Here is a 14,017-nt window from a genome sequence, read left to right as displayed (position 1 = left end):
GGGATTAGGTGGGGGAGGTGAGCCCTGTGGCTTCCACTGCAGCCTTTCAGTCCCAGGGCAGCTTAGAGAACCCGAGAATGTGGTTAAGAGCATGACCTCTGGGGCCAGACTGCCGGGTCCCAGCCCTGCGACAGCCACTTAGGGCTACATGAATGCCCACTCCCCCTCTCTGCACCAGCATGCCTCCTGTGTCAGATGGAGATAATATTCTGGACTACCTCACAGGGCTGTTGTGAAAATAAAGGAGTTAATGTATGCAAAGTGCCCAGAACGGTGCCTGGCCAAGTAAGTGTTAACTACCCTTATCATTTACTTTGCATCCTCTACAAATCAGGGTGTCTGGGTTGGAACTTGGTGTACCTCTGGGCATTTCGAAGCTGGAAGTAGAGATAGCTCCTAGTTCCAAAGGAAGGCGGGAACACAGCCCTGAGCAAAGGCAGCAGATGAGATCCAGGAAGCATTTCCAAGCAGTGACTGTGTGTGTGGCAGCCCTGCACTTGGTCCTGAGTGGTGCACGCCACAAAAGAAACATCCCCTTCCTCAGGGAGTTGGTCATTAGAAGAATGATGCCTGATTGCTGGAAGGCACCTTACAGTTTACAAGGTGGTTTCACGTATTTGTTCTCATCCATCCTCACAACAGCCCTCGGCCTTTTACCTTATAGATATTACAGGCTGAGGCCCAGAGGAGGGTGAGTGGCTTGTGCCAGAATTCAAAGTCAAGGCCTCTGACTCGCAGTACAGAGCACTGCCCACAAGCCCTCAGGCACACTCTCCAATGGGAAACAACTTAGAAACATGGGAAGCATCCATTTAAATAGACCTAAATGATATCTTAAGACAACAAGGTAAGGTAGAATATGATCAATTGCCAGAGTGAAACCTACAGTAGAGCTAGGGAAGCTCAAGGGAGGGAGGCCACTGTGGATGGGTCAGAGACAGCTTTCAGAGGCAGATGTGAGGAGCAGCTGAGATCTGTGGAGTGAGGCGGTATGTCCAATATGGCAACCACAAGAATGAGAGGAGGGCTTGGGACTCGAACCCAGGAATTCCAAGTGCCCAGGTCCATGCTCTGGGCCCTACTCTATGTGCTGAGATGGAATGAAAGTGCTCGCCCTGATGTCTATTAATCTCCCCATTCATTTCATTGGTACAGTTCTTGAGGCCCACTGGAGATACAAAGAAAACTAATAAAGTAACTAATTCATTCACTCTTTCACAAAAATTTCAACCACTTCTCATTTGCTGAGTACTTGCTAGATATCCAACAGTGTGCTAGATTCTATATATACAGTGATATACACCAGAAGCTTCTGATCTGGCTTATACACTAACTCTGACTTTCTACATTGCATGGGGTTGTCCAACTATGGGAAAAGGTCTCCATTATTTGCTGTGCATAAGATGATCTACACATAAGCCAGTCTTCTTTTAGCCTCTTCATGTTCCACAGTTCCATGAAGAGCAGCCTGCAATCATTTACTCAGCACACATGTACGGGGGCCTAAGGAGGGCTGGTGCTGTTCTGGTCCAACACGAGCACAGAGAAGGGCAGAACACAGTGCTAGCCCTCAAAAACATTTTGATCTTCACAAGCATTGCCTGATGCCTGAAATGCTACCCAACCACAAGACCCAGATGGGCCTGAAAAGAGCCAATGGTGAATTCAGGAACATTCAGACTGTATTAGGGTAAGACAAACCTCCCTACATGAATCAACTGGGGACAGCTCACAATGTTTTCCAGCCAGAAATGACCATAACTTTCTTTTCAAAGGGGTCTGAAAGCATCTGGGAGCATCACACTTCCCCGGGAAGGATTTGGGATCAGCTGCACATTTCAGCCTCTTATTTATTTCTTTTGGCAGCAATGAATTGACATCAGAATCCAAGTATATTTCCATCATTTTAAAGGAAGCAGTGAAGGGAAAGGGGCCAGATGCTCTCTCTCTCCTTTGAGCCTCTTCCTTTTGTCCTAAATCTCAAAACCTTTACATGAACAGGCAACTCCCACCTGCTTCTTGGTTTTGGCCGGTACAACCTCCCTGGCCAGCTCCAGCCCCGTGGGATGACCAAGCTGTGTGCTGGATCAACAGGGACTCTTGATATCTTACAGATTTCTTTACATTCTCCATCTCATGTCAATAAAAAAATTAACCAACCGCTTTTAATAGCTGAAAACATGTCAAAGAAGTCTGACTGAACTAGGAATGTTTTCTATTTGGTAAAATGTTGAACTAGCATCTTCTCTTTGCTGCCTGAACGTCAATGAAGCTTGAAATTGATATGGTTCCTTGGGGGATGGCAGTGACACAGGGCTGCCATACATCTCAGGATAGGGTACATGCCACACGCATTGCCGCCACTCACTCCTATCTGAGGACCAATAAGGGGCTCGTAGAACAGAGGGAATCCAGTGGTCAACTGGTCAACCCTTCTGCCCCGTGACTCAGAACTTTTCAAGACAGAGTAACAATCCTTAACACACAGGAATACTTAGGAATTATATCCCATTTGATGAGAGTCATTTTTTTTTTTTTTTTTTTTGAGACAGAGTCTCGCTCTGTCTCCCAGACTGGAGTGCAGTGACATGATCTCAGCTCACTGCAAGCTCCGCCTGCCGGGTTCACGCCATTCTCCTGCCTCAGCCTCCCCAGCAGCTGGGACTACAGGCGCCCGCCACCACACCCGGCTAATTTTTTTGTATTTTTAGTAGAGACGGTGTTTCACCATGTTAGCCAGGATGGTCTCGATCTCCTGGCCTCAAGTGATCCACCCGCCTCGGCCTCCAAAAGTGCTGGGATTGCAGGCATGAGCCACCGCGCCCAGCCGAGAGTCATTTTTTAAAGCCATTTATGCCTAAATGCCCATAAATTTTCAAGTGGTTAAGTAGATTTGAGATCAAGCAGTGATGGAACACTATGCAACCACTAAAAACACTTCTGCACACGTCTGTAATCCCAGCACTTTGGGAGGCTGAGGTGGGCAGATCACGAGGTCAGGAGATCGAGACCATCCTGGCTAACATGGTGAAACCTCATCTCTACTAAAAATACAAAAAATTAGCAGGGCATTGTGGCAGGCGCCTGTAGTCCCAGCTACTCAGGAGGCTGAGGCAGGAGAATGGCATGAACCCGGGAGGTGGAGCTTGCAGTGAGCCGAGATCGTGCCACTGCACTCCAGCCTGGGTGAAGAGCGAGACTCCATCTCAAAAAAAAAAAAAACACAAAACACTTCTGCAGAGAATATCTGAAGACATGGAGAACGGTTGATGATAGAATATTAAGTGATAAACTCAGACCCCAAAACAATATGTAGTATATTTCCAATTATTTAATTTTTCTACACTAAAAAGTGTAGAAAAAGACTGAAAATATGTCAACAGAATTCCTAAGAGCTGCCTCCATCCATGTGGTCCCTGTTCTGCTCCAGGCCACGAGCCAGCCCTTCACAGATCTCTGATTTCTCACTGATGACAATAATCTGTAATAAAGCACATCTATAGGGCCCCACCATGCAAGGATGGCATCGTCAACCCACTCTTACAGAGGAGAAAACAAGCTCTCAGAAGTTAGGTAACTTGTCCAAGGGCATGGCTCACCATGGCAAAGCCAGGATTTGCAAAAGCCAGGTTTTACACCCAGATCTGTCTGCTTCCAGGTTCCATGTCCTGCCTGTGCCCCAGCACCCCACCTGCTCCAGCAGCCACGCCTTGCTGGCCCTCCAATATCTGCAATGAGGCTTCTTAGAGCTGCTCCAGCCTTTCCTCCCCTGAGGTTGTGCAGAGGGTGATGGAGTGTGTTCCCCAGCTCCTGAGCCAGCCACATAAATTGCTCTCCTGGCCTGCCTTGTAGCTTCCAAAAACAGGCCAGAACTGTAGTGATTATGGTAGATCTTCCCAGAGACTTTGAAGTTCTAAATGTATTTTATTGTTTGGAACATCGCAAAAAAGAGAAATCTATGCTTACAGACAGAGTCCTGGAGGGGCACTGAACCAAACTGAAATATTAGCTTAACTGAGATAATGATGCGCAGGCTCCTTCCCCAACCAAGCTGTTACCCACAAAGAGTATATGTGTATGGTTGTGTGTGTGTGTGTGTTTATACACATATGTGGTCCATTCACGATTTCTGTCACTGGCTGAAACCCCCAAAGGGAAAAGGTGATAGCATCTGAAGTTCATATTTACTGAATTAAGGTCTGATGTGCCTGTCTGACATCACTATGTTTTGTGCATTCAATCTGGGAAATAATTGATTTAGAAATCTTTTCTATCTAATAAGGTCAACTTTTCCTTCAATTTCATGGAGAGGCTCCAAAATTGATTGATATTCAACATCGGCTTATGACTGTGGTTCTGTAATGGTTGTCCTAATTAGATACTCTTGCTAATTAATGCTATGCAAATTAAACCAGCCCCTCTTCCGCTAAAGGGAAGACCGCATCACTGGTCGCTGTTCTCCATGGAGACCTGAGGCTCCTTTCCCTCCACATCAGCACCAAGCCCTGGCCTTCCTCCTTCCTCAGTCTCACGCTGTCCAGTTCTTGGGATCTTTCATTCTTATCCATCATCCTCAGCTCCTATCTTAGCACAGCCTCCTCCTTCCAGGTGGAGCACCCTAATTTAATTGCAAGCCCAGGCGTGGTGGCTCACGCCTGTAAGTCCAACACTTTGGGAGGCCAAGGCAGGTGGATCACTTGAGGTCGGGAGTTCAAGACCAGCCTGGCCATCATGGTGAAACCCCATCTCTACAAAAATACAAAAATTAGCTGGGCATGGTGGCACATGCCTGTAGTCTCGGCTTCTCAGGAGGCTGAGGCAGGAGAATGGCTTGAACCCAGGAGGCAGAAGTTGCAGTGAGCTGAGATCACACCACTGCACTCCAGCCTGGGAGACAGAGCAAGACTCTGTCTCAATAATAATAATAATAATAATAATAATAATTGCAGCTGTTGGCCCTCCCAGCATCCTCAGAGCGGCTTCCCAGCCTGGCTCCTACCAGAAGTCAGCTAACAGAATCCTGTTTCAGTCACTAATGAATGAAGTGACAGAATGAAGTCTCTTGGACCCTCTCTCTCCCAGGACTGTCCAACCTGAGACCAGGAGAGACAGCCGATGCTGTCACAGTGGGAAGGGAGACTCTGGAGACTCCAGAGGGCAGCTGGACCTCTGACCAGCCTGAGAAGGGAGAAGGGCCAAGACCCTGATGCTTGCTAGCCAAGACAGCTCTGGAACAGAGGCCCAGGGTGTGTATCCGAGGGCGCAGGGGTCTCAGCCTTCTCTGTAACGAATGCCTGGCCTGGACAAGTTGCTTCCTTCTCCTAAGCCTCAGCCCCCAGTAAAATGAGACTCCTGGACAGAACCTTCTCTGAAGCTCAGTTAAGCCTGATGACCAAGGCGCCAAGCACACATGCCATGACAAACAGGTCATAGGGACATGTCCAACACTCATTCCTTTTTTTCTTTTTCTTAGGAGTTTTCTTTTCCCAGGCATTTCTGTAGATGATGAAATGTTGGGTGTGAAACGGTCAGCCACAAAACCCACTGACACCATCTTCTCCTCAAACACAACAAGGCAAGCTTCCTATTTTTAGTCATGGGGGCTAACGAAGATGTTCCTTGTCTCTTTCTAAATAACATAGGATTTGAAACCAAAAGGCCAGAGTTGAAATCGTGTCTTTGCTACTAACTAGCTGTGTGACACTGGATCGGTCCTTTAACCTCTCTGGGCCTCTGGTTTCTTCTCTGCAAACCAGAACTACCCTTACTTTTCTCACAGCTGTTAGGGGATGAGATGAGATCATGCATATGAAAAATCTCATTCTGTTTTCACACAAAGAGAAGCATGCATTCCCTTGTAGCCAAACACCCCTTCTCTTGCCATACAGATGTCAGTGCAGGTAAACGCAGCTGATCCTCAGTCTGGAGCTGCTCACTGCACCCCCAATATCAGCATTTTATGGCTGCAATAATTTATAAAGATATCCCTGAGGCATTTCAGAAAGACACCTTTGCAATCTGCATAGCCAAACATTCATTCATTCGTGCATTCATACAATATATATTCACTGAGCACTTACCATGAACAGGCACTGTGCTGGGCAATTGCCAAATGCCAGGGATTCCCCACCCCCTCCAACCCCAACCTGCTGAGCCTGAATCCCGTCCAGGAGCTCCCCAGGAGCTCATCCCAAGGGCTGCCCTCTGCACCATCATCGCCCTGTCACCTTGACATCCCATCCTCTCCCTCTTGGACACTCTCCCTGGCCTCTCTGTCCTGCCCACAGTGCAAGGTCAAGAAGAGATGGGCCAAGGGTCAGGTCAGGGGGCCCTGGAGGACACATCAGGCTGGGACAGCCAGGAATGGACAGGAAGCCCAGGCTGAGGGAGAAGACCCACAAGTGGTTCCTTTGCGCTTGAGTGACCAGCTCTTTCCACAGAGAGCTCAGGAATGGATATTAGAGGCCAAGCTCCAGGAATCTTTCCTGCCTGCCTGAGCCCACTGTGTGGGTGAGGACGTCTTTACCACAGGTCCCAGGGGCTGGAGATGGGGCTAGACCTCACTGCCACCTTTTCTCCAGCCCAGTCACGTTCTTACATGAAGCTTCTGTTCTGGGCCCACCCCTCAACCCCACAGCCAGCGGATGCTTGAGGTGGATCCCCAGTGGGCGGAAAGCTGAGACAAGACCATCCAACCTCTCCTCTCAGTCCCAGGAGCCGGCCAGGCATCATGAGCCAGCTGACCCACATCAGGAAGCGGGGTCTGACCTAGACCCGAGAGCAGGTGGCTCCTCAGAGCCCTGTCCTCAGTCCTCCTGTGCCCTCCCCAGCCCCCATCCCTGAACGGGGTCCATGTACCCACCATCGAAGCTGGGAGCCATTACCTGCTTTAATATTACACAGGGTGACCTCAGCACCAGGAACCCCGCTAGTCTGCCCTGGGCCCCACACCCTTCCTGAGGCTAGCCATGCCTGGTGTCCCCCGTCGGCACTGCCCAGCTGGGGTGACCAGAGCACCTTTCACCATCTGACCCCATTTTCCCACTGATGTTGTTCTGTCACCCCCACCAGAGTGTCAACCCCAGAGGGCAGAGAATTTTTACATTGCATTTGTTCACTCCTAGAGCCCCATGCCTAGAACACTGGTCTGGCCCAAAGTAAGTCAATAAATATTAGTTGAACGTTGAATATTTGAAGGAAGGGAGCAAAATTTTTGAGATATGTCAAGCAGGTAGACACTTCCACCCTGAATTTCCAAATTCATCAAAACTAAAGAGAGGTGATGAAAGTAACAGCTAACATTTATTATTCACTTACCAGAGGCCAGGTACTGTGCTAATTTCGTTAGGTCCTCAGAACAACCCACGGCCCCATTCTAGAGATGAGGGATCTGAAGCCTGGAAAGGGTCACATTCCCACTGTCCCTGAATGAGGAAGAGGTGGGGGCTAGATTCGAACCTGTGCTCTCACCACTGATCCAGAGGGAACCTCACGAAGACAGGATGGCAATTGCCGGAACATCACCCTTGCAGGCCCTGCCCTCACCTGTCCCACCTGCTCTCTGAAGAAGCCCCCAGTTGTGTGGCTTTAGTGGTGTGATAGACGGTGAACAGATTGAGGTCAGGGCTTGGGGTCTGCACCGTCTCTGCAGACTGGGCCTCGCACGGGGAAACTAGGCAGATAATACTTGTGGCGTGAAGGAAGCCAGTGGTCTCGACACAAAACTCATAAGGTCAAGTTGCCCTGGAGCATTTCCCTGGATCTGTACGTTGTCACTGCCAGAAGGAGACGGAACCTGATGTCTGAGGGACATCATGCAGTTAATAACAAGGGCATTCAGGTCTGAGCAGAGGGTGGCCTGCTAATGTTTAGTGAAGCCAGCATGATGACCAGGACACCAATTAACAGAAAATGATCCTCCCCGGGCCCTGGCTCTCCCATTGTGTGATGCCCCAAGGAAGGCAGAAAAAGGTCATTTAGGAGACCACGCTCCCAAAATATCAAGTCGGACGGGTCACCCCTTCAGGCCACAAATGTAATTCCAATTAAGGAGATGGTTTCCTTTATAAGGTCTGGGCAGAGGGAAACTGGCATATCATGAATTCTCTACTGTATGCTTGCTTATAATTTATTTTCCTGTCCCACTTACAATATTGGCAAAGATTCCATGCGATTCAATCAAACTTTCTATTACATGTTTGCCACGTGCCAGGCACTGTGCTAAGTGCGGGAGGTGGAAACATACAGGATGAGGCCTTTTTAAAGGCAGTTTGGTCCTTGCTGCTCCTAAGGTAGCCAAAAGCTGGCCCACCTAGGATTCTTGCAGACACAAAGCAAGCACTTAACAAGTGTTTGTTGGGTAAATGAATATGGAACGGTAAATACAGACTTAAACCTTTGGGCTCCATACAAAGGCAGAATGGGAGCAGAAGGGTTTGTAACTCCCCACCCCTACAGGGAGGATGGAGGTGGGATGGAAGCCCATCAAGCACCAATAACCCAGGTCCTTGTAGAACCGAGGGGCTTGGCACCACCACATAGCAATTAAATCGGAATCTCTGCAAGTGAGGTCTCGGCACTAACTTTTAAAAAAAGATCTCAGTGAATTTAATGTGCGGGCCAGAAAGGAGAATTGCTGCTCTGGGGCACAAAGAAAGAAGCCAGGAGGCTGGGGTTGCCCTCACAGCCCTGAGACAGTGTGAAACAGACAGTCATACACATAAGCAATGGAGCTTGGAAGCCATCTAGTTCAGTGCCCCATAAGTCTCCTCTCTAAGATTTCTGGCACATGGCCATCCAGTCTCTGCTTGATTATCTCCAGGGACTGGAAACTCACTTCCTCTCAATGTAGCCCTGGAGAGACTCTATTTTGGATGGCTCTTTTTCAAAGATCTGCCTGCAGTGCTTGGTCCCAGTGAAACAAATGCCTCTGTGAAGTCCTGCTCTGACTTTAGCATCATGGTGTCTATGTCAATGACTTTGACAAGTGAGCCTCTCCCGGGGACACACACTCATTAACGTACAGAACACCAGGAGATCAGCTAGTTCCCCAACCCTCATTCTCCACGAGGACACTGAGGCTGCCTTGCCCCCATCATACAGCATCCTGTTTTGGAGAAAACTTTAGAACCCAGGTGTTGGGGCTCCCGGCCTATGCTCACAGGGGCAGGCAGCCCGGCCCACCCTGCTTTTCCTACTAATGGAAATATAACAACCAGTCCCTGAATTCATCTGTTCTCCAAAAGCCTGTATCCCTATCCTGGAAGTCACCTCCAAGCCTGTCACTTAGTCACTGTTTCCTTCTCCAATAAAAAATGGGCTCCTGATTAGCTTTTAGCCTCTTCTGCTTGTGCAATGTGAGTGCTCTTGGCCAGTTAGCAATTACATTACTCTTGTGGTGTCAAGAAGTCCCTACAGCCTCCTCCGGCTTTGATGAATGCGTACCTGCCACTATGCATCAGGTTCTGAAGGTCCTGACACCATACCTTTATCTCAGGAGAACTGTATAGCATACTGAAGGTCCCTAGTCCCAGCCCTCAAATCTGTCCTGGCATCTGGGGTGTACAGAGTTACAGTGAAACACTTAACCTTTATTCACCCTCCTAGCGCCTCCCAGAACGCTTGTCAATATGCTATCACCATGAGGGGTTCACCTAGCAAATATTTACTGCTCCACCTGCCAAGGATCTGGCCCCCATATATCATCCAGATTGCAGGAACCCCCATTTTCTTAAATGTTCTAGAATATTTGAAACAAATAATTGTGCTTTCTGGATGGCTTGCTTTGAAGTAGTTTTGTTTTCTCTTAGTAAAACCTATCTGGCCCTCAAATGAATAAAACAGCGGGAAATCACTTTGCTCTGCAGAAAGTTGTGGGCTCCCTGTTAGACTGGGTTGCTGACTAGAACCAAACCAGCCTAGCTGGGTTTGTCCCAGGCCTGGGCTTCCCTTTCCCCATCCTGCCCCAGCCATCGCTGACAAGACGCACAACAGATTCCCAGATTCTCTGCAGGAGCTGTGGTCAGCTAATTACAAGGAACTGGCTACATTCATTTCAGATGGCTATAACTTGAAATAACGTTGATTTTCATCACCTGATAGCCACAGAGAGTTATGTGGGTTTTAAAGACACAAAGCAAGGCCTACAGATAACTCCCCACCCTGGGTCTCTCAGCCTTATCACCCCTCCAATTGGCCTTCCCCCTTTCCTCCCTCCAGCCCTTGCCTCTGTCTGCACCAGAAGCTGCTGCAACACTAGGGCCCCAGCTGAACCTTCCACCTTCGTCAGAGAATTCCAAAATGGAGAAAACCACTACTATCCACCTGATGCTCAGAGGCAAACCTGTTTCCATCCCCACACTGGGCAAAATCATCCCCCAACCCCGGCAATGTTTGGGCCAAATGAAAATTTTTAAGACACCCAGAAATCACATATGGTGAGAAAAACAACCGCCTGCAGGCTCCACAGACATCTCTGGAGGCTGTTCTGGAGTTTCCCAGATAAAGAACAGCCTCGTCCGTGTTTCCCAGCCATGCTTCCAGGCTTCCCGGAGTTGCCAGCATTCTGAGGGCAGCATCACCTTCCTTCCACTTCCACACCCACAGCCTTGCCAACAAACGTGAGATAGTGAGTCCTCCACCCAACACTCGACTTAGCTGGAAGAGGCCTTCTAAGCCATCAAGTCTGACTCCCCGATTCTACAGGCAAGCAAATTAAGGCCCAGAGAGGGACTCTGGCCTACCCAAGGCCACACACCAGTAACAGAAAGGGCTGATAATGCCCTAAGCCTTCCAAGGGTGGGGCTGGTGTTCTGCCACATCCTCACTCTGCCCATCCACCAGCTCGAACACTGTCTGAAAGGGACAGGCCCCTGTCTTAGTCCTCTCTCCACCCCTCTGCAGCTACTCAATTCAGGTTTGGGGAGTGAACATTTCCTCCATGACTCATTCAAGGACAAATCAGGAGAAACAATAATTACCTACTCCAGGTTCTCTATCTTCTTTTGGCTTAACAATACAAAAGCTTAAACATAAATAAAGGGAAATGGTCTGGAAAAATAACCAGTTGGCATGGAACTATTGGCATCTCAGGGCGGCATAAGAAGTAGAAATGCTGTTTTTCAGAAACAGCACAGCCGTGAGTTTCCTAACATTTGGCACAGGTTTTTCAATTGTTTGGATGTGATGGACGATGTTGATAGAAGTGGTGGAGACCAAACACAGGCTATTAATAGACCAAACATGGTACTTGTATAATTCTTTCTCTCTCTCACTAGCTCTCTGGCACCAGACTGCTGCCAACCTGCCTACCTTTTACTTTGAGGTGCCATGAATTCCAGCAATGGGGCACCACACGAGCCCCACTGCCTGCCCATGTCCAAGCATCTTCATCTGAGAGCCTGGAGGAAGGCTGGAAGCCACATACCAACATGGGCCACCAGCCCGTACAGGGCTTCAAGGAAACTGCGAGATGCAAAGACTCCTTGGGTGCTGGTCCTGCCTATCACGGGGCATGCAGGAGAGTCTCCCAAGTAGACTATCCATGGTCTAGGGGGGGTCAGGGAACCTCCCAATTCCCCCATGTGTTTATTTCCTCCATTTCTTTCTCCAAGAACATGAGGCAGCCCCATCTCAAGGCGGGAGCTCACTCCCCCTAATTAGTTCAAGTTAGAGCCATTTCAAGGCAGACGGATCTCCATGGTTCCCCTATAGGTGTTGCCTCTAGGAACTCTCCTCAGATTCAAACTCTACAAGGACTTACTGAGTACCTGTTATATGACAGGCTCTGAGTCTACCCATCCATCTTCATATAAGCTCTCACTTAATCCTCACAGGAAGGAACTGTCTCCACTTGACAAATGAGAAACTGAGGCACGGAATGATTATACAATTTGCCAAGGTAACACAGCTGAAGTGTGGGAGCCAGACTTGAAACACACAGCTTCTGATTCCAAGCCCAGGATTGGTAAGCACCACAGCACAGTCCCGGCTGAGACCTATGCCCTGAGCTCTTCACGGAGGAGGTAGTTTGTTTCTGCTCCACTGAAGCCGGATTTGCTACTTCTTTCCCCTGAGCTGCACTTGTTTCCACATCCCCAGAACTCCCGGTCCTGACCAGCTGTCCTCTACCTGCATGGGGTCAGCCACCGAGGAAGCCAGGCCAAAGACTAGAGCTGGACCGTTTGACACCATCACCATCTTTAACATCTATTCAATGAGACTAAAAATCCTTTCTTCTTTCCAGGGTTGTTGTGAGGAAGAGCAGATAATGAACGTGAAAATACTCTCCCAGTCGAGGGTTCCCACGGGCTTAAAACAGCCTATGCAGAGGGCGGCGATACATTCGGGTTTACCCAGGAGAGTCCAGTGTATGCCTGTTATCTGGCATAATTATTACTATGAATGGTAATCATTAATATAATAATCTCGAAAGTGTCCCAGTTTAGACAATGAATCATATGCTCACCCTATATATGTAGTATTTGCTGCCACAGGGTCTGAGAGAATTGGGGCCCCCTTCCCACCCTCTGCCCCATGCCTGCCAGCTTCCACACCCACTATGTGCACTCCATTAGCAGACACTTTGCCAGGCTCATGGGCAGGCATCATTCTGCTGGATCAAAGCAATTATTAGTAGACAGTATTTTTAGCAAGGTGGTGTCACGGTGCCTGGATTAATTGCAATTAATTATATGTCACTCCTTTAAGGTTTATTTCATCAATTATGGGCAATCACGGCCATGTGCCTTGCTTGCTTTAACCCTTGGTGACTTGAATTTCTTGGCACAGAGGAGGCTGTAACCATGGAGAAGGCTGAATATCAGAATATATTTGCTACTGAGTCACTGTGTCCTGGATGTCAGTTTAGGGCTTTCCTGTTTACAAAGCATTTTCTTGCACAGTTTCCTATTTGATGCTGGGAGGTAGAGAGGACCACTCCTAACCCACAGATGGAAAAACTAAGGCTGGGAGGATTTAAGCAATTACCCAAAGCCATACAGTTAGGAAACCCCACTCTTCTAACACGGGGTTGCCAAAACATTTCCACATTTTCTGTATAGACTGATGAGTGTGACCTGCATGAGAGCTCTTTAGAATGTGACCCTCTGGCATCAGTGGTCAGACAGCCCCATGGCCAGGCATGGGGACAGGATCTGAGGGCGTCTGGAGGCAGACTTGCCAAGGAGGAGCCAAGGCACCTGACGCGTGTCTGCCAGGCAGAGCAGCCCTTACCTTGAGCGTTTCAAGTGGTCCTAATGTCAAGAAACTCCAAGAAGAATGTGTCCACGCCAGAAAAATATGCAAACAAGGACACCCAGCACCTTCCTTCTTTGAGTGTTGAGCAGCCAGAGGAGCAGCCAGAAGGTACCTCGTAAAAGTGAGGAGATGGTAGGACTCCCACAGTACCCCGGGTCCCTCTCACTGTTGTGATAGGAGGAGCCAGAGGAACACCCCACCTGATACTCGACTGGCCTTAATTTGGGCTCCTGCCCCGCTCTATTTTGCCCTACACCGGTTACAGAATATTAGTTCTAAACAGATCTCTGAGCTCCCCTAGTCCAAAGCCTCGTTTTATAGGTGGAGAGACTGAGACCCCAAGCAGGGAATGCCCCATCTCTGACCCCACTTGCCAGGGCAGAGCTGAGCAGGGACGTGGGCCTCCCATCCTGTGGGTTCTTGCTGACTGTGGCTGGGAGTCTCAGCCGGGAACTGGGGCGCTGTCTGGAGCGTTTCTCTCACGGGAAAGTTTGCTGCATCTTTTCTTCCATCCCTCTTTCTTACCTCCGCCCTTGTCTCACTCTCCTCACCCACATTTCATCCCTCTTGCACTATTCCTGTTTTCCAGGACCAGGCTTTAAGATTGTCAGCTAAAGGGGCTAGGTCTGAAGGAAACTCGGCTGGAGCCCGAGAGCCACCGCCCCTGGTCTCCCTCTGAGTGGCCCCTCCGGGCTCGGGGCTGCTTCATGGCACAGTCGGGGTCCTTTCTGTCTCTCCGCTCCATCACCTCACAGAGGAC

General features: G+C 49.1%; 1 protein-coding gene across 4 annotated transcripts in view; it reads right to left on the bottom strand.

The window, feature by feature from the left end:
- Positions 1 to 14,017, bottom strand: part of KCNN3 (potassium calcium-activated channel subfamily N member 3) — a 163,524-nt gene that overhangs the window by 116,023 nt on the left and 33,484 nt on the right. The window lies entirely within an intron of this gene.

Source organism: Pongo abelii, chromosome 1 (genome assembly GCF_028885655.2).
Source record: "Pongo abelii isolate AG06213 chromosome 1, NHGRI_mPonAbe1-v2.0_pri, whole genome shotgun sequence".
Taxonomy (NCBI): domain Eukaryota; kingdom Metazoa; phylum Chordata; class Mammalia; order Primates; family Hominidae; genus Pongo; species Pongo abelii.
This window is presented reverse-complemented; position numbering and strand designations above follow the sequence as displayed.